Source organism: Leucopleurus acutus, assembly GCF_964270905.1.
Source record: "Leucopleurus acutus genome assembly, chromosome: 1".
Classification (NCBI taxonomy): domain Eukaryota; kingdom Metazoa; phylum Chordata; class Mammalia; order Artiodactyla; family Delphinidae; genus Leucopleurus; species Leucopleurus acutus.
Window position 1 is genome coordinate 203,519,226 of NC_139142.1, and position 22,083 is coordinate 203,541,308.

Genomic DNA, 22,083 nt, shown 5'->3' on the forward strand with positions numbered 1-22,083 from the left:
GTCAGAGCTGGAGACTTAAATTTTATCATTCCACTCCTTGATATAATATACATCATATGTACAACTTATATTCATCATATACGTGTATACACAGACACACAGTTGACTTTGAACAGCACGGGTTTGAACTGTGTGCGTCCACTTCTTTGCAGATTTTTTTCAATAGTTGGTTAAATCCATGGATGTGGAACTACAGTTACAGGGGACCAACCATGGGACTTGAGCATCTGTGGATTTTGGTATCCGTGGCAGGTCCTGGAACCAATACCCTATGGATACTGAAGGATGACTGCATATATGTATTTATATTTACATACACACATATAACTTGTCTCCAAAATAACTTACCTCTAAATATTCTCTCACAAAAGTGATTTAACAATAGGACACAGACAGCCACATGGACTTTCAATCTCTTCCCAAAGGGAGAAAACACAAGTTAAATGTAGGCACTGTATCCAGAATTGATAACAAGAGGGCATTTTTCTTAGAGTCTGGAGGAAACCTATGGACTATTCCAAGTAAGATAGCAAATTAAACTCCTGAGTTTAATTTTTCTTCCTTCTGAAATCTACTAACATTACATTCAAGAAACTTAAAAAAAAAACAACAAAAAACCAACAGGGACAAGGAAAATCGGAGAATTGCAGAGGAGAACGTAATAAATCTGTATATGTTGAAATTCAGTGGGAGAGTGGCAACTGCCCAGCAGATCTGAGGAATCAGAATGCAAAGTCAAAAGTGGGGGAAACTGAGACCAAATCCAATTTGCAATGTGGAAGCCTCAAAATATCAGGAACTAGTAGGACTAAGTACCTCTGGAACTGTTTGGTAGGGCTGAGGGTGCAGGCTCCAATAAGGAACACTGGGTGAAAGCCAGAGCCCCTTGTCCAACTCCACCCCACAGAGTCACTGCTGTCCGCAGCCCAGCATCTGTCTACAGAGGGTAAAACAGTGTCTCTGGGCTGGAGGACAGCAGCCACTGTGAGGTGTGGCTACTCTACCCAAGGTGGAGATTAAGCTCCATTGAGTGGAGCTCTCTGTCCTACTCACTCACAAATCTCTCGAAGCCAATCCTTTACTCTGCTGGCTAGAGTCTGAAAAGCTCTTTCTTGCAAAATTTGACCAGCTCAACACAAAAGCTATCAAGATACTGACCTGGGGAGAACTTCAGCCAGCCTTTCCAGGGCCTCTGCTGGCTTGTGGGAAACTGTTGGGTGGATTGGAAAACGTTTTCTCTGGGTAGATGAAGCTTTGCTAATGGCAGACTTGAAAAGCAGATCACAGTTTTGTGGGAGGAAAAAGGCATCCCTTCTTTCAGGAAGACGCATAGCCTCTGACCAGGGTTCATGAACTGGTAAGTAACTGAGGGCTGCATTTGAGCCCCCTTCAATCTGGTGTCTTCATAGAGAGCACCATTGTAAGTGGCCCTGAGACCACCCCGATCACCCTGTAGTAAAGCACGAAGTCAGCAGGCCCCACCTACATACTCAAAATCTCCAATCATCCAATGAGTAACTGCATCTAAAGGATGTCTTGAACCTGTAAGATAGAATCTGAAACAAACAGAAACAAATCAATCCTTGGAAGAAACAAAGTGTAGCACAGAGAAGAAAAAAATCAACATCCTCAGGTGATATAAAAGGTGTCACATCCATGAGACCAGAATAGGACTCTATGAAAAAATAAAAGCATTCAGGAAGCACAAATTCAATAGAATAGTTGGAAAATAAAGGTAAAGAAACTTCCCAGAAAGTGGAGCAAAAAGATAAAGAAATGAAAATAGGAAAGATTAAGAAAAAGAGAACCCCATGCAAAAGACATAACTTCGGAAGATTGGCTTCAGAAGGAGATAATTGAGAAAACGGAGAGGAGGAAATGGAATGAAATAATTGGAGAATTTCCCAGAACTGAAGTGCATGAACCACTAGATTGAAAGGGCCTATCAGGTGCCTGTATACAGTGGATAAAACAGGCCTACGATGAGATGCGGCATTGTAAAATTTCAGGACGTTAAGTACACACACACACAATTTTGTAATCTTCAAAAGAGAAAGAAGGAGAGAGACAGAGAGAGAGAGATCACAAAGCAAACATCAAGAATCACTTTGGACTTCTCAACAGTAACACCAGAAGCAAGAAGAAAATGGAGCATTGCCTTCAAAACTCTTCCAACTCCTCAAAAATTACTTCCAACCTAGAATTCTATACCAAAGCAAACTGTTAAATTACGTATGAAAGAAGTCATCTAAGTCTTAAGAGATTGACCTCCTTTGCACATTTTTCAAGAAGCTACTGGAGGATATGATTACCCTTTTAATATCTTTCAAATGTCTTCTAAACCTTCAAATAGAATATTGACAAGCCCAGCTCATATTCTAATTCATACTTGGTCTTGTTTGAACACATATTGGTGAAGTTCCTGACTGCTCTATTTCAAAGTCATTTTACCCCACAGAAGTGATCTTTGAGCTCCTAAGAACCAGAGGAAAGCCATAGTGAAACTCAAAGCAAAAATACAGAGCAGTCTCTTCCTTCTTCTGCAGCACCCGGCCTATATTCCGGCCACCAGAGCCCCCAAGGACTGTGAGCCCTATCTCTCGGGTCTCCCTGATTTCTCCAGAAAGGACTCTTGGAAGCTATCACAGAAACAGAACTTGACAGGGATTCAGAGACTCTATCCCACCGACCTATTCCTGAGAAACTCTGCCCTCTCTTCTACAGCGGTGCTCAAGCACATGACCCAGCCTCCACTGCCCAGGAGCAGCCTAACCTCTTCTTGAGAGGGTCAGTTGTTCCAGCCAATTGTAGACACTTTTCATCACTGTCACTAGTGTTGGGATGAGTGTACAGCTCCTGAAGTATGTTTTCTACTAGAGTACTAAGGGCTAACAACTGGAGAGCAGTTACTGTGAGCCAGGCCTTGGTCCAAGAACCTTAAAAATATAACTTACAGACAATAGTAAACTCGGGGTCATCACAGGTGGCCTCCCACGCCCATTCCGCATGGCCTTATCCTAGACTGCACCTTCTCCTAGCTCATCCCTGCCTTCCGCTGAGAGCAGTTGCAGGCTGGGCACTTATCTTTTTCTTATCACATCTTGTAAAGGGGAAGAGATTAATAGTAATAATTTAAAATACTAAATTATCAGTTTATTTCCCTTCTCTACCATCTTCTCCACCTTCCTTCACTTAGACTGAGTTACCCTTAACACTTGCCAACCCAATAGGAAGAAAAATACGTGAGTGAAAATGCATTTGAGTTCTGGCCAGCCTTGCAACTGAGTTTATAGGATAGTCCTTTTGCAGGAAGGAGCTAGAGAAGTTTTATTATTCTAATAACACAAGAGGTGTGGGTGAGCTCTGTCTTTTTATAATATAAATTAATAAGTTATATAGTTTAGCCTTACATTTCCGTGAATATTTAAAATTCATCCAACTTCTCCTATTTCCCGTTGCAAATATATTCCAGATCCAAGGCATTTATCCCATTTTAATTATCTACTATATGCCTTTGTTCATCCGTGGGGGTCTGATGTCCTTCTGGACTAGAGACTGACTCAGGAGGGGACTCTAATCTGAACAGAACGCATCATGTATTAGAATGAACACAGACTTGTGTTAGTGCAACTTCCTTGCCTTATGTTTTTGTTCACTTAACAGGACACCACAAACCTCCTGTTAACATTAATTTCCAACATAATTAGATTAAAATTGCATATTTGGATCAGTCCAGTTGGAACTCTAGCAGAGAAAGTGAGCTGACAGCAAGTTTTATTTGAATCTCTCTACTCAACAACAAACAACCTCCAACTCACGACAACAACAATAGTAATAAAAAGGATCATCCTTTATGAGCATGTAGTGTAAGCACTTTACATTCATCATCTCATTGAATCCCCACATCTATCCCATTAAAATGGCATTATTGCAAATCCTAATTTTACTGATAAGAAAACTGAGGCTCAAAGATGGGGGAGTAGAAGGACGTGCGCTCACTCCCTCTTGTAAGAGCACTGTGGCATCACAACTACCTGCCGAACAGTCATCAACAGGAAGACACTGGAACTCACCAAAAAGACACCCCACAACCAAAGACAAAGGAGAAGCCACAATGAGACGGTAGGAGGGGCACAGCCACAGTAAAATCAAATCCCATAACTGCTGGGTGGGTGACTCACAGACTGGAGAACACATACCACAGAAGTCCACCCGCTGGAGTGAAGGTTCTGAGCCCCATGTCAGGCTTCCCAACCTGGCGGTCCGGCAACGGGAGGAGGAATTCCTAGAGAATCATACTTTGAAGGCTAGCCAGATATGATTGCAGGACTTCGGCAGGACTGGGGGAAACAGAAACTCCATTCTTGGAAGGCACACACAAAGTAGAGTGTGCATCAGGACCCAGCGGAAGGAGCAGTGACCCCATAGGAGACTGAACCAGACCTACCTGCTAGTGTCGGAGTGTCTCCCGCAGAGGTAGGGGGTGGCTGTGGCTCACTGTGAGGACAAAGACACTGGCAGCAGCAGTTCTGGGAAGTACTCCTTGGCGTGAGCCCTCCCAGAGTCCACCATTAGCCCCACCAAAGAGCCCGGGTAGGCTCCAGTGTTGGGTCACCTCAAGCCAAACAATCAACAGGGAGGGAACCCAGCCCCACCCATCAGCAGACAAGCAGATTAAAGTTTTACTGAGCTCTGCCGACCAGAGCAACACCCACCTGTACCTACCACCAGTCCCTCCCATCAAGAAACTTGCACAAGCCTCTTAAATAGCCTCATCCACCACAAGGTCGACAGCAGAAGCAAGAAGAACTACAACCCTGCAGCCTGTGGAACGGAAACCACATTCACAGAAAGATAGACAAGATGAAAAGGCAGAGAGCTATGCACCAGATGAAGGAACAAGATAAAACACAAGAAAAACAACAAAATGAAGTGGAGATAGGCAACCTTCCAGAAAAAGATTTCAGAATAATGATAGTGAAGATGATCCAGGACCTCAGAAAAAGAATGGAGGAAAAGATCGAGAAGATGCAGGAAATGTTTAACAAAGACGTAGAAGAATTAAAGAACAAACAGAGATGAACACTACAGTAACTGAAATGAAAAATACACTAGAAGGAATCAATAGCAGAATAACTGAGGCAGAAGAACAGATAAGTGACCTGGAAGACAGAATGGTGGAATTCACTGCTGCAGAACAGAATAAAGAAAAAACAATGAAAAGAAATGAAGACACCCTAAGAGACCTCTGGGACAACAATAATTGCAGCAACATTTGCATTATAGGGATCCCAGAAGGAGAAGAGAGAGAGAAAGGACCTGAGAAAATATCTTAAGAGATTATAGTTAAAAACGTCCCTAACATGGGAAAGGAAATAGCCACCCAAGTGCAGGTAGCGCAGACAGTCCCATACAGGATAAACCCAAGGAGAAACATGCTGAGACACACAGTAATCAAGCTGGCAAAAATTAAAGACAAAGAAAAATTACTGAAAGCAGCAAGGGAAAAACGACAAATAACATACAAGGGAACCCCCAAAAGGTTAACAGCTGATTTCTTAGCAGAAACTCTACAGGCCAGAAGGGAGTGACATGACATATTTAAAGTGATGAAAGGGAAGAACCTACAACCAAGACTACTCTACCAAGCAAGGATCTCATTCAGATTCGATGGAGAAATCAAAAGCTTTACAGACAAGCAAAAGCTAAGAGAATTCAGCACCACCAAACCAGCTCTACAACAAATGCTAAAGGAACTTCTCTAAGTGGTAAACACAAGAGAATTAAAGGACCTACAATAACAAACCCAAAACAATTAAGAAAATGGTAACAGGAACATACACATTGATAATTACCTTAAACGTGAATGGATTAAATGCTCCAACCAAAAGACACATGCTCGCTGAATGGATACAAAAACAAGACCCATATATATGCTGTCCACAGGAGACCCACTTCAGACCTAGGGACACATACAAACTGAAAGTGAGGGGATGAAAAAGATATTTCATGCAAATGGAAATCAAAAGGAAGCTGGAGTAGCAATATGCATATCAGATAAAATAGACTTTAAAATAAAGAATGTTACAAGAGACAAGGAAGGACACTACATAATGATCAAGGGATCAATCCAAGAAGATACAACAATTATATATGCACCCAACATAGGATCACCTCAATACATAAGGCAACTGCTAACAGTTATAAAAGAGGAAATCGACACTAACACAATAATAGTGGGGGACTTGAACACCTCACTTACACCAATGGACAGATCATCCAAACAGAAAATTAATAAGGAAACACAAGCTTTAAATGACACAATAGACCAGATAGATTTAATTGATATTTATAGGACATTCCATCCAAAAACAGCAGATTACACTTTCTTCTCAAGTGCACACGGAACATTCTCCAGGATAGATCACATCTTGGGTCACAAATCAAGCCTCAGTAAATTTAAGAATATTGAAATCATATCAAGCATTGTTCCTGACCACAGTGCTATGAGATTAGAAATCAATTACAGAGAAAAAAACGTAAAAAACACAAACACATGGAGGCTAAACAATATGTTACTAAATAACCAAGAGATCAAGGAAGAAATCAAAGAGGAAATCAAAAAATACCTAGAGACAAATGACAATGAAAACACGACGATCCAAAACCTATGGGATGCAGCAAAAGCAGTTCTAAGAGGGAAGTTTATAGCAATACAATCCTACCTCAAGAAACAACAAACATCTCAATTAAACAATCTAACTTTCCACCTAAAAGAACTAGAGAAAGAAGAACAAACAAAACCCAAAGTTAGTAGAAGGAAAGAAATCATGAGATCAGAGCAAGAATAAATGAAATAGAAGCGAAGAAAACAATAGCAAAGATCAATAAAACTAAAAGTTGTTTCTTTGAGAAAATAAACAAAATTGATAAACCATTAGGGAGAAAAAGAGGGAGAGGACTCAAATCAATAAAATTAGAAATGAAAAAGGGGAAGTTACAACAGACACTGCAGAAATACAAAGCATCCTAAGAGACTACTACAAGCAACTCTACATCAGTAAAATGGACAACCTGGAAGAAATGGACAAATTCTTAGAAAGGTATCACCTTCCAAGACTGAACCAGGAAGAAATAGAAAATATGAACAGACTAATCACAAGTAATGAAATTGAAACTGTGATTAAAAATCTTCCAACAAACAAAAGTACAGGACCACATGGCTTCACAGGTGCATTCTATCAAACATTTGGAGAAGAGCTAACACCCATCCTTCTCAAACTCTTCCAAAAAATGGCAGAGGCAGGAACACTCCCAAACTCATTTTATGAGGCCACCATCACCCTGATACCAAAACCAGACAAAGATATTACAAAAAAAAGAAAATTACAGACCAATATCACTCATGAATATACATTCAGAAACCCTCAACAAAATACTCGCAAACGGAATCCAACAACACGTTAAAAGGATCATACAGCATGATCAAGTGGGAGTTATCCCAGGGATACAAGGATTCTTCGATATATGCAAATCAATCAATGTGATAAACCATATTAACAAATTGAAGAAGAAAAATCATAAGATCATCTCAGTAGATGCAGAAAAAGCTTTTGACAAAATCCAACACCCATTTATGATAAAAACTCTCCAGAAAGCTGGCATAGAGGGAACCTACCTCAACATAATAAAGGCCACAGCAAACAGCATTCTCAATGGTGAAAAAACTGAAAGCATTTCCTGTAAGATCAGGAGCAAGACAAGGATGTCCACTCTCACCACGATTATTCAAAATAGTTTGGGAAGGCCTAGCCACAGCAGTCAGAGAAGAAAAAGAAATAAAAAGGAATCCAAATTGGAAGAGAGAAAGTAAAACTGTCACTGTTTGAAGATGACATGATACTGTACATAGAGAATCCTAAACATGCCACCAGAAAACTACTAGGGCTAAGCAATGAATTTGGTAAAGTTGCAGGATACAAAGTTAATGCACAGAAATCTCTTGCATTCCTATACACTAATGATGAAAAATCTGAAAGAGAAATTAAGGAAACACTCCCATTTACCATTGCAACAAAAAGAATAAAATACCTAGGAATAAACCTACCTAAGGAGGTAAAAGACCTGTACTCAGAAACCTATAAGACACTGATAAAGAAATTAAAGATGAAACAAACAGATGGAGAGATATGCCATGTTCTTGGATTGGAAGAATCAGTATTGTGAAAATGACTGTACTACCCAAAGAAATCTACAGATTCAATGCAATCCCTATCAAATTACCAATGGCATTTTTTTACAGAACTAGAACAAAAAATCTTAAAATTCTTATGGAGACACAAAAGACCCCAAATAGCCAAAGCAATCTTGAGGGAAAAAAACAGAGCTGGAGATATCAGGTACTCAGACTTCAGGCTATACTACAAAGCTACAGCAATCAAGACAATAGGGTACTGGCACAAAAACAGAAATATAGATCAATGGAAGAGGATAGAAAGCCCAGAGGTAAACCCATGCACCTATGGTCAACTAATCTATGACAAACGAGACAAGGATATACAATGGAGAAAAGACAGTCTCTTCAATAAGTGGTGCTGGGAGAACTGGACAGCTTCATGTAAAAGAATGAAATTAGAACACTCCCTAACACCATACACAAAAATAAACTCAAAATGGATTAGAGACCTAAATGTAAGACTGGACACTATAAAACTCTTAGAGGAAAACATAGGCAGAACACTCTTTGACATAAATCACAGCAAGATCTTTTTTGATCCACCTCCTAGAGTAATGAAAATAAAAACAAAAATAAACAAATGGGACGTAATGAAACTTCAAAGCTTTTGCACAGCAAAGGAAACTACAAACAAGACGAAAAGACAATCCTCAGAATGGAAGAAAATATTTGCAAACAAATCAATGGACAAAGGATTAATCTCCAAAACATATGAACAGCTCATGCAGCTCAATATTAAAAAAACAAACCACCCAATCCAAAAATGGGCAGAAGACCTAAATAAACATTTCTTCAGAGAAGACACACAGATGGCCAAGAGGCACATGAAAAGCTTCTCAACATCACTAATCATTAGAGAAATGCAAATGAAAACTACAATGAGGTATCACCTCACACCAGTTAGAATGGGCATCATCAGAAAATCTACAAACAACAAATCCTGGAGAGGGTGTGGAGAAAAGGGAACCCTCTTGCACTGTTGGTGGGAATGTAAACTGATACAGCCACTATAGAGAACAGTATGGAGGTTCCTTAAAAATCTAAAAATAAAACTACCATATGACCCAGCAATCCCACTACTGGGCATATACCCAGAGAAAACCATAATTCAAAAAGACACATGCACCCCAATATTCATTGCAGCACTATTTACAATAGCCAGGACATGGAAGCAACCTAAATGTCCAATGACAGATGAATGGATAAAGAAGATGTGGTGCATATATACACTGGAATATTACTCAACCATAAAAAGGAATGAAATCGAGTCATTTGTAGAGATGTGGATGGACCTAGAGACTGTCACACAGAGTGAAGTCAGTCAGAAAGAGAAAAACAAATATCGTATATTAACGCTTATATATGGAACCTAGAAAAATGGTACAGATGAACCAGTTTGCAGGGCAGAAATTGAGACACAGATGCAGAGAACAAACATATGGACACCAAGGGGGGAAAGTGGCAGGGTGGGGTGGTGGTGGGATGAATTGGGAGATTGGGATTGACGTGTATACACTAATATGTATAAAATGGATGACTAATAAGGACCTGCTGTATAAAAAAATAAATAAAATAAAATTCAAAAAAATGTATCATGTAGAAATCTTACTTGGCATAGTATGCCACAATAAAGCAAAAACATGTGCTTATACAAATGAAAAAAATAAAAAAAGAAAAGGATAAAACCTGAGGCTCAGGGAAAGTTACCCCAGGTTATACACAGTGAGAATATAAGACTGAAAACCAGACTGTCTGAACCCAAGGTGTGAACTCACAGCCACTATATTCCATAATCTATGAGCACGTTCTTTTTTCTTTTTGACTCGAGAGAATTATCTTTGTCACTTTGATCTACCCAATAGCAAAACGCAATTCTAAACAACTGTGTCCATGTGTGTCTTTTTATCCATCCTTACCCTGTCTTTTCTTTGGCATTCTTATCCGGGAAACCTCCGTAGACACAAATGTTCTTTATATTTGATAGGAAGCAAAATGGAAGAGTGACTTGAAGCTCTTCCGAGTGACACCGTGAGCTTCTGCCCAGGGCGTGCAGAGACTTGTCACTTCCTTTTCCTCTAGTACAGAACAGGGTCCCATGAACTCTGATCCAGCCAGAAACCAAGTCATTCTCCATTTCTAGCATTCTGTAGCAGAGGGCTGTTAGGGCACTCTGTTATGTGACCTATTTCTCCCACCCAGGACACCAGACCCAACACTCTAATCTCCTGTGTGTGTGTGTGTGTGTGTGTGTGTGTGTGTGTGTGTGTGTGTGTATCTGGGCACAACAACGCTCTAGTGGAAGGCTCATGTAAAGACAACTTGAGGGAAAACCAGAGGACAGACCTACTCCAGTGTGAAGGAACGTCTACACAGAAAGGGCAGTGGATGGAAGAGCAGACCCCTCCCAAGCTCTGTGGACATGGCCCTTGGATCACAGGACGTGTGCTCCTGTCACCCAGAGGCAAGCTGGCACCATGCAAAGGCAAGCTCCTTGCTTCACTTCGCTGAAAAGCAGAATCAGAAGTTTTGCCCCAACCAGCAAATGTAAAATGTGTTTTGAGGCCCATGGCTCTGGGGAGCTGCCACGTGAAATGAGTTACCAAGGCTCAGAGCTGGGGTCGGGACCCACCGAGAGTCTGCAGCAGAGCACAGCCTGCCGGACGGCCAGGAGGCCACTGGTCCGGAGGGCAGGGTCCAGAGGCATCGTGTGTTCCTGGGTCGCGCAAACCTCACCTCAGTGCCTGGGAAACTGACAGCAGAAGAAGGGTTCACATCAGCTCTGGGAACGCCAGAGTTTTCTGGAAAACCCGCTGAGCTCAGCACGCATGCAGGTATTTCAGCGCTCCTCCGGCTCTAATGAGAACTCCTATTCCCAGCCTGGGTTCGCCCGAACAATGTCAAGTCAAACCACAAGAAAATCTGTTATCACTCAAATTGGTACTTTCCATACATACTTTTCATACAACTGAAATATTACATAAAGTCATGAACTGTTAGTTGTAAAAGTAGAAGTTGGACGCAGACTCCGATTCCCTGGCTACCTTGGTCTCACCTTCCAGGGGCTGTGAAGCTCGGGTCCCAGCTGCGTTCTGAGGGTGTGTGCCTTGTGGTCAAAGCCTTCGCCACTGGAGGAAGTACTCGTGCGCCCGATCCGCAGACCACTCTCGGTGCACCTCCCCGTGTCCTCGTTCACACCAGCGCTGTGAGAAGTTATGTGTTGGAATGACGTTTTGAAGTGCTCTGTGCAATTAAGTTCTAAAAGCAAGGGAGCTGGTTTTCCTTCAGCGTATATCTGAAACTCCCAATAAATTTAAGGCCTCTGGGTACGTTTGGGGGAGGGGGAGGATGAAAAAGAGGAAAGTTTTTGAAAGGAACACTTCAAAAAGGTGAATCTGAGGTGTTTTTCCTCCTTATAAGATTTTAAAATGTTTTTATAGTTGGAAAAAGTCTACAAATCAAAAAATACATACTGGAAAAAAAATGCATACCAATTCCATAATCCCTTGTACCCAGTTTGCACCTCACCTTCCTAAGGAAAGTACTCCTTTTAAGTAATGATCGCGAAGTATCACATACCCCCTTCCCCTTGCCATGTGTGTTAGTGACGTGAAAACATGCTGCCCTTTACTTTCGGTCAGCTGCCCCTCAAATGCAGGATTTTGCACTAAGTTTCCATTATGTGGCTCTCTATAGTCGTTTTAAAGCGTTCCCCTGGGTGCCCTAGTTTGCCTGTGACGCTCTTAAGAAAAACATATATTCCTGAGGCCAATTCAAAACCAAGACACATACACAGTACATGTTGTTCAGATAATGGTTTGGGAAAGTCGCACATCCTTACTCAATTTGCAAAGCAGCATTAGCTACACAGCCTCTGGATGTACTAACAATGCAACGAGTAGCATTCATTAACGGCAAAATGAAGTTCAGGGAAAATAAACTCAGAGATCGGCATCACCCAGAGAGGGTCCTAGCAGTGCTTCTCAAGGATCAAGCCCTCCACGCCTTTATCAGGCAGAGAACGTTACCCTTCCACCTCTGCACCCTTGACTGGGAATGTTCCTGGGTAAGGAAAATGGCCAGAGCAGGATAAGATTAACCAACAAAGAAAAAAATCCCAGTGCCTGGCCCGTAGTAAGCTTGGTAGCTAATGAAACCATTTCACGCTATACAAACATCAGGTAGCCTGTGGCCTGAGGCCAGTGAGTCACTGAAGCTATGTTTAAGGGGGCAGCTGTCACCTCTACCACACGTGCCTTTCTAAGCCATGCTTTTCTCCTTTCATCTATTTTTAAACCTTTCACCCTTGTCTACATTTTAGTCATTTGAAACACTGGGCTGCTGGGCTCCCCTAACATTCGCTCACCACCATACTGGGTATGGAAGGAAGCCTCATGGTGAGAGCAAGAAATGGAGGCAAAGTTAAGTCCCCAAAGAGGGGCAGCCCTTCCGACGCGCTCAGGAGAAGTTCGGCAACAGACAAGTCAGTTATGCAGGTGGGTCCTAAAAGGCGCTGGCACTGACTGAGCGCTGTGTTCTAGCACAGCGTGTGTGACGGCACAGGGCAGATGCCCTCCCAGCAGCCCTGTCCAGTGGACTCCCGCGGCTGCCAGCACACCACAGGCTCTGTCACAGACACAGGTGCCAACAGCATGCCAGACATTTCACACTCACTGTTCACGGGTGTATGTAATTTGAAATTATGTAACTGGCATCAAGGGCTTGGGAATAAATGCACCTGACTCCTGGAAAGCTGGAGAGGGGACCACAGGACAGCGCCCAGGTCCGAGGGTGAGCACGGGAAAAACACCGGCCCGTTTTGGGCAGCATCAGCCAATGGGCTGCTTTCTAAGGGAGCCGTGCCAGGCAGCGGCGGCAGCGGCTGAGGCCAAGTGAAGCCTGGACCATTGGTACCCACGATGTCAACCAGAGACAAGGTAGGGCCTGGAGCAAGTGCTGACAGGGGCAGAAGGACCACAGGGCCAAAATGCCTGCTTCCTCGTTCTCAAACGAACCAGGGCTGGGCTCCAAAGAATAAATGCCAGAAGCAGACTTTGGAACTGGTGAAGAAATCACCATGGTCGTGGATAGCGATTCAGAGCACCTGCTTTGTCCTGGGCCCTTGCTTTACGGGATTCGAGCGCGTAACCTGGATGAAGCCAAGCCCCTCACGGTCCATTCGTGACTGGGACGTGCAGTCCGAGACACACAAGACTGGCCGCCCAGGAGCAATTGGAAGTAACCGTTATCCTGGTTTCCCTCTCTTGAAGCTAGAGAGCACAGTCACGCTCTGTTAAGAGCACTGTTAAGCTCTCTAAAATCTCCTACCTTTGTTCCACTCAGTATCTCTCTCTCTGAAGTTGCTCCCGAATAAGCCCCCTACTCCAAGCTCTCCAAACCCTCTTCAACACCGGGTGGATCCTCTGCCCTCTCTCTGCCTTTCCACTTTCCTTCCCATCTGTTGTGGCTTCTCTCCACAAGGAATCCTCTGCCCTTTCTGCTGTAAAGTCTCCCTGCCTGTGCTTCTCCAGTTTCCCCCTCACACACGGCCTCAGGGAACAATCAGACAGAACTGTAAGAGGGGAGGGGGGGATACAAAGATCACAAGACAGAGAGACCGCAAGAGCCTGTGAACACAGGTGGTCAAGCACTTTTAAAGGTGTGTGCTGTCTCATCCATCTTCACGATGACCCTCAGAGGTAGGTGATCCCATTAAACACATGAGAAGGCAGAGCTGAAAGGTTCCGTAACTTACCCAGTAAGTGGAGAAGTCAGGATGCAAATCGAAGCAGCTGCAACCTCAAAGCCCCGGCCGTGACTACTATTTGACGCTGCCTTTTCTGTAGAGGAGCTGGACAGCACAAGGAGCCGTCTAGTTCCTCACTCAGGTGGTTGGGGTTCACAGCTAGAGCTTCATTTCACTTCTCCCTGGATTTAAAAAACCAATAACAAAAACTGCTGCAGGAGAGGCCCAAGCCTAGAGCAGAGTGAGGCAGGCTATCCCCGCGAGGCAAGCTTAGGTGAGTTCTCCGTACCAAGTCTCTGCCTCTATTGTCCTCCAGTTTTCTGAATAGCATATGCAGGGCAGTTGGACACTGGACCATTTCTACATCCCATTTGCTTGTAGAAATCAAGCTTTTAAGGTGGCATCAGGCCCCCTAATCCAGGGCCCAGAAACATCTACAGGTAACTGACATTATGATGACATGACTATAATTTTAAAAATTAATATAGTAATAAATATTGTCTATTAAAGTGATTTAGACTGGTGGGAGAATGTTAATGCTATATTTTATAAGACAGTGGGATCAACGAGGGAACTCATGAACCCATGTTAATCATCTATTGTACTCGGGAAAAGGAGGGAGAAAACCCTCAAGTGATTATATCATTTGCCGAGAAACTGATTGGAACGTTTGGTTTTGATAAAATAACTAATTTGAAGATTGGAAAGTAGAATGAAGGGGAAACAGGCCCCTCTGAGAATAGAGGATTTAGGCTCCCTCGACGTCAAGCCTGGGGTGCTCTTAGTTAATGACTTAGGAATGATGCGGCAGCGTCAACGCCCCACGTTTACAGCAAGCGCTCCACACATGAAGATAACGGAAGGTTACAGTGATGAGGTGGGAGACCAGAACCTGTGAGAGCATGAAAAAAAGTGGTGGATGAACTTCTGTGCTAAATACACATTCAGAAGAGACAGCCTAAGTCTCATATCGCCATGTCTGCTTTAAAAGGTTTCATGTAATAGTAAAGTGAGGCATGAACAAATGAGTGGGCTGTAGATCCAGAGTTGAAAGCTGCAAGCTGGGAAGGGCTCAAGTGTGCGCTGCTACAAAAAGCCTTTTGAGCTCCGCGCCACAGGAGCCAGGGAGAGCTGGCTACTACTATGTTCTTCCTTCCACTTTTCCACTATTTCCTCTTTCTGCAGGGAGAAAGAGACAGAATGAGAATATAAATTGTGTTCGTGTGTGTGTGTGTGTATAAAACTGTGTAACAATGTTATACTGACCTATATTCCCATGGCCACATCCTGGACTTTGTCAATTCTCAAGACAACCTCATCTGTAAATCTTCAACTCCAAATCATCCATTCTCAGACTGTAACGTCCTATTTTTCCACTTCTTCCTGTGCTTCACTCCCACTAACACTGTTTTCCTACCTCACTGAGGTCTCCCTTCCTAATTCTCCCAGACTATCAGTAGACTTCTGTTTTACTTCCCTTCCAGCCCAGCCCAGACTGCATGGCTGTTCAGATGAATTACAGTCCTATAATATATGTCCTCTGTCCTACATCCTACGCCTAGGTTATTGAATGATGCTGGAGAAAAGCTCGCAATAACGCTCCTAAAAGATAAACGGAGGCATTTACAAGAGTCTGTCTGAGCAAACATTGATTCAAATCAGGCGGCGCCAGATTGAACATGGTTAGGAGGTTCCACCGACAGGAGCCGGGGGGTTATAGAGAAGATGTCACCAAAAGCGGGGTCGGGCTGCTCGCCACTCAGAAGCCAACGAAGAGGCAACGTTGGTGGAAAGGAAACTCTGCTTTATTTTGGATGCTGGTAACCGGATCGGGGGTGGGGGGAGGGTGGACCCCTGTCCAAGGGCCTACTCCCTCCCACACCCCCCTGACAATCAGGGGACAAGAGCTTTTATAGACGGAGAGAGGGGGCTCTGTGCAGAAACAGCACGGTCAGCTCTGACGGTCATCTTGACGTTGGTCGCGCAGTGGTCTGACCAGAGTCATCTTGATCGTTTAAGTACAGTTAGTCTTTAGTTCCAGGGTTGGTTTGTTCCCATTTCTTGGAGGCCAGCTCTTGGAATTGTCGCAGCTTCTGTCATGGCTACAGTCAGGTCATCATGTGGTTAACCTCTCCCACCTGGTGGGGCTTCAGTACCTACAGGACAGCTCACAGGACATGGCTCAGAACAGTATCTATAGCCCTTGAAGAGGAACTAAAGGTCCTTGACTTTGCTTAATGACTCAACTATTTTTATTTAGTCTTGTTGGACTGTTTTCCTTTGCTTCTGCATTTTCTCCCTTCTCTGATTAAACTTATTCTTTGGCTGAAGTGTTTCCACAGACAAAAGGCAGGCTGAGGACATGGGGGGCAAGCACCATAGGGTCCTGCTCCGTTTCAAAGAGGTGGAAGCAAAGCAAGGAAGTGACTTGATTGGCCATAGCTTAAGTAGTTGCCTTATTTGGGAAAGCCTAGCTGGTGATTTGTGATTGGTTGTTTTTACGTTGTATTTTCTCAGATTCAAGTGCATTGACTCTAGCTGAGGTTTTGCTTTGCTTATGAAGGCTACCAGGGCATTAGAACCACCTCACCTAATGGCCTCCTTGTTTAATTATGTTAACAATGCAAAACTCACATGGCGTGAGCGCGCCTAAAAGGCCCTGTTTCCTTGACTCAGAAGAGAGTAAGTAATTCTTTTTCTTTATCTTTGGCTGCACTGGGTCTTCGTTGCTGCGTGTGGGCTTTCTCTAGTTGCGGCGAGCGGGGGCTACTCTTCGTTGCGGTGCGCGGGCTTCTCATCACAGTGGCTTCTCTTGTTGCAGAGCATGGGCTCTAGGCACGCCGGCTTCAGTAGTTGTTGCACACGGGCTCAGTAGTTGTGGTCCATGGGCTTAGTTGCTCCTGGACCAGGGTCTGAACCCATGTCTCCTACATTGGCAGGCGGATTCTTAACCACTGCACCACCAGGGAAGTCCAAGAATGGAGATTTTAAACGGGCATTGAAAAGAACAAGGAAGTGACCTAATTAGAGAGAGACATATTTAGATTGCTGGGCAGTGAGAGGATCCAGCTGGGGCTGGATTTACGATGGGTTCATTTGCCTTGTTGCACACATATTGTCTCCAGCAGGGCTCAGTTAGAGGTGAGGCCACGGGGAAGACAGAGTAGGTTATGGTTTTAATGGATGGATGTCATAAGGAGGCTTAAGAAACCGCTGTAAGGCCAGCAGGTCCGGGGAAGGGCCCAGGGAGCCAGACGGAACCCCCGCCAAGGAGGCTGATGCAACCGACACCTGACATTGCCACAACACCCGAAAGATCACCCAAAAAGGGGGCTGCTTCACACAGCAAGCGCCTCCCCTGCGTCCACCCCGATAAATTTGGTTCGCGCTCGCACCCGGGCGCGACTTCTCTGGCCCCTTTCTCTCGGGCCAGTGAACCTCGCCTGGGAGCGTTCCCAAATAAAGCTCATTTAAGCTCTCCTCCGTTTTTGGTGCCGTTCCTTACATTTGGTGCCGAAACCTGGGAGGGGTACCCAGCCCCACAAATTACCGCGGGGCCACCCCTCCCCACCCCCAGGGGACGACCGGGGACCTCTGCTCACCCACTCGATCCGGCAGAAGCAGGGTAAGTCCCTCCTTCGTTCCCCTTGACCCCCGGGGGCGCTACCCACCGGACTCCCTGTCCTTAGCCGCGGCCGCGTCAGGGACTCCTCCGTCCTCCCTCCGAGCCTCGGGCGATTGTGGAGACGTCCCAGCCGCCTGACTGCTCTCCGATCCGCCGTGACCAGAGACTGAGACCAGAGACGTCTCTCTCTTTCTCTGTTCACCCGGGGACAGACCGGAGGTCATGGGGGCTTTAGAATCCAAACCAGATCCTAAGGCACCCCTGGGGTGTCTCCTGGCCAACTTTACAAAACTCGGCTTTTCTCAAGATCTCCGCCGCGGGCGGCTCATATTCTATTCCACCGAGGCCTGGCCACAGTACCCTCTAGACAGTCAATCTAAATGGCCTCCTGAAGGGACTTTCGATTTCAACATCCTCCGCGATTTAGATAACTACTGCCGCAGGACGGGCAAATGGTCCGAGGTCCCCTACGTCCAGGCCTTCTGGTATTTATGCTCCTGCCCTTCCCTCTGCGTCGATTGTTCCACTTCCCAGATCCTTCTTGCCAAACAGACATCTCCTATATCCAAGCCCCTAATTTCCTTTGACGATAACCCCTCTCCACTAGCCGACCCACCTGAATCTCTCGCCTCTCCCCCCTCCAGAGCTCCTCTCCAACCCCCACCCTACCCTGGACCGGCCCCTCTCCCAAGCCCACCCCAACGCCCCCCACCGCTCCCCCACTCCCCCCGGCAACCTCCCCCTTGGCCCCCCCCCTTCCCCCGCTTCCTCCCCCTCCGCCTCTCTCTCTTCGCCCCTCTCCTCGCCAGTCAGCTCACACGCCCGCTCACACCACCACGACTCCCAGGACCCAGACCTTCTCTGTCCCTTAAGAGAGGAGGCCGGAGCGGAAGGATTAATTAGGGGTCATGTTCCCTTTTCCCTCCAAGATCTCTCTCAAATAGAAAAGCGATTAGGCTCCTTTTCTGCCGACTCCTCCCGCTACATCAAAGAATTTCGCTACCTCTCTCAAGCTTACGATCTAACCTGGCACGATATCTTTGTGATCCTATCTTCTACTCTGACCCCCGACGAGAGGGAAAGAATTCAAACTGCTGCCCGAAACCACGCAGATCAGGTCCACCTCACTGATAACTCTATGCCCGTCGGAGCCACTGCCGTTCCTGGCACCGATCTGGGCTGGAGTTATCAGGACGGCCAAGACGGTCGCCGCGTACACGATCTAATGATCCAATGCCTCTTGGCTGATGCAGGCTGCCTCCCACAAGATTGTCAACTTCGAAAAGCTAAAAGAGATAACCCAAGAGCCCAATGAAAATCCGGCCGTTTTCCTCAACCGCCTTACAGAGGCCCTAACTCTCTACACACGCTTGGACCCTGACACCCCCGCAGGCGCCACGGTCTTGGCCACCCACTTTACCACCCAATCAGCCCCTGATATCAGAAAAAAACTTAAGCGGGCAGAGGACGGCCCCCAGACTCCCATCCGAGACCTGGTAAAAATGGCCTTTGAAGTCTACAATGCCCGTGAGGATTGGGCAGAATCCAGCCGACAGGCCCGGATGCACCAGAAGGTGGCCCTCCAAGCCCAAGCCCTCGTAGCCGCCCTGCGGCCGCCGTCTCCCATGGACAACATCCACGGGACCCGCCGAAGGCAGCCCCACCGGGGGCCTGCTTCAAGTGCGGAAAAGAGGGGCACTGGGCTTGCCAATGTCCCAATCCCCGGCCTCCTTCCAAGCCCTGCCCTGGCTGCGGGCTAACAGGCCATTGGAAAAGTGACTGCCCTACGGCCGGCCCTCCCTCAGCGCCTCCACGCGGAGGGTGGACCGACCCGACGGCTCCACCACTCAAACTCCTGGGATTGGCTGACGACTGACAACACCCAGACTCGAAGACCCCCATCACCCTCGCCAAGCCCAGGGTAACGCTACAGGTAGTGGGTAAGTCCATCTCATTCCTGGTGGACACGGGGGCTACCTATTTGGTCTTGCCTACATATTCCGGGCCAGTTTTTCCTTCCCAGATCTCGGTTATGGGCATCGATGGTAAGCCGTCCTTCCCGCTCCAGACCGGCCCCCTCTCATGTTACATTGAGAGGCTCCCTTTCACTCATTCTTTCTTAGTCATACCATCCTGCCCGGTTCCTCTGCTAGGTCGTGATGTTCTCTTCCAATTAGGGGCCTCTCTCCAACTTGCCAGGCTTGATCCTAAGGCCTCCTCCTCTCAACTCCTGCTCCCCCTCCTCAGTCTGGCAGCGGAACCCTCTCCCTCCTCTCTTCCTCCTCCCATCTCCCCCAACCGGATAGACCCCCAGGTCTGGGATAGATCAAAACCCGTAATAGCGACACACCACCCCACGTCCTAATCCGTCTAAAAGACCCCTCTAAGTTTCCATCCAGGCCCCAATTCCCCATCTCTGAGACTCATCTAAGGGGCTTGCAATCTATGATCACCAGACTCTTAGACCAGGGGCTCCTCGTCCCCACAGACTCTCCCTGCAACACCCCCATCCTGCCTGTCCACAAGGCCTCAGGAGATTACCGCCTGGTCCAGGACCTCCGCTGATCAATGAGGCGATAATTCCCCTCCACCCAGTTGTGCTTCCTGCCAGCTCACTGGACGGTTCTTCCCCAGGGCTTCCGCGACAGCCCCACCTCTTTGGCCAGGCTCTGGCGCGGGACCTCGCTTCCTGCCCTCTCACCCCCAGTATAGTCCTCCAATACGTGGATGACCTCCTCCTCTGTAGCCCATCTCTCAGCCTCTCAAAACAGCACACTGCTGACCTCCTCAATTATCTCGGCTCTCGCGGCTATGGGGTCTCTCCAGCCCAGGCCCAACTGTCCACACCCTCAGTCACCTACCTGGGAATCCACCTTACCCCACAACAAAGAGCCTGCCAGCCGAGTGCACCCAGGCCATCCGCGACCTCCAACCTCAGAGGCAGCTGACCAGTTCCTCTCCTTTCTGGGCCTAACAGGATTTTTCCGACACTGGATCCCTAACTTTGCTCTTCTTGCTAAGCTCCTATATTTAGCTGCTAAAGAAACCCCCCAAGGACCCCTTACCTCTCCCTCCACTGTTCGACGGGCCTTTCTCACCCTCAGAGACACCCTGATATCCTCCCCTCCCCTGTCTCTGCCTAACCCAGACCGTCCTTTCCACCTCTTTGTAGATGAACGGATCTGAATAGCTACTGGACTCCTTGCCCGACCTGTAGGGCCTTCCTATCGCCCCGTGGCTTACCTCTCCAAACAACCTGACCCAACCATTCGGGGACGGCAACCACGCCTCCGAGCTGACCAAACACTCAAACTGACCCTGGCCCGCCTGCTGACGGTATTCTCCTCCCACCGACTGGCCGACCTCGGCCATAAGTCTCTCTCTCTCGGGCCCCTCCTGCATCCAGGAATTCCACCTGCTGTTCATTGAAAACCCTGCTATCTCCCTCGACCTCTCCCCCCCGCCTAAACCCGGCCTCCCTCTTGCCTATCTCTGACACCGGGACCTCCCCTTCTCACTCCTGCCCCCAAGTCGTAGAGGCCCTCAGCCCGCCGAGGGAGGGACTCTTTGATACTCCACTGTTAAACCCGGACCGCACCCTCTTCATAGATGGCAGCTCAACACTCGGCCCCGATGGACGCTGCCGGGCGGCCTACGCGGTAGTAACCATCTCAACCATTATCGAGGCCAACCGCCTCCCAGAAGGGACAACCTCTCAAAGGGCTGAAATGATCGCACTCATGCGGGCCCTTGACCTCTCTAAGGGCCAAAGGGTCAATGTCTATACAGATTCTGAATACGCCTTCCTGACTGCACACAGCCATTCGGCTCTTTGGAGGGAGCGCGGATTTTTGACCACCAAGGGCTCCCCGGTGGTCAACGCCTCCCCATCGCAAAACTCCTGGATGCCCTCCAGCTGCCTGAGGAGGTGGCAATCACCCACTGCAGGGGCCACCAGTCTCCTTCTAACCCAATAGCACACGGTAACTCAAAGGCCGGCTCCGTGGCCCGCGAGCTCGCCAAAGAGGCCCCTCCAGCTCCGATCTTGTTCCTCACCACCTCAATCCGACCCGCATACGACCCCCACGAAGAGACAGCCCTACTATCCAAAGGGGGCCACCGGGCCGAAAAAGGATGGATTTTTATGGACAACGAGGTTGCCCTCCCTTCAGCCCAAGCGGCCAGCCTCCTAGCAGACATCCACAAGTCCCTACACATTGGCCCGAAGGCGATGTTCCATTTCCTAGATAACCTCCTTTACATGCCTGGACTCAGAGATGCCATCTCAAAAACTCACGTGTCTTGCCAGACTTGCGCGTCCGTCTCTCCACAAGGAGGCCTACGGCCCCGAATCCCTGCTCACCAGATGCGCGGACACCAACCTGGCGAGGACTGGCGGACTGACTTCACCCACATGCCCCCCTGTAAACGCTTCCGGTATTTGCTCACTCTCGTTGACACCGTTTCAGGTTGGATCGA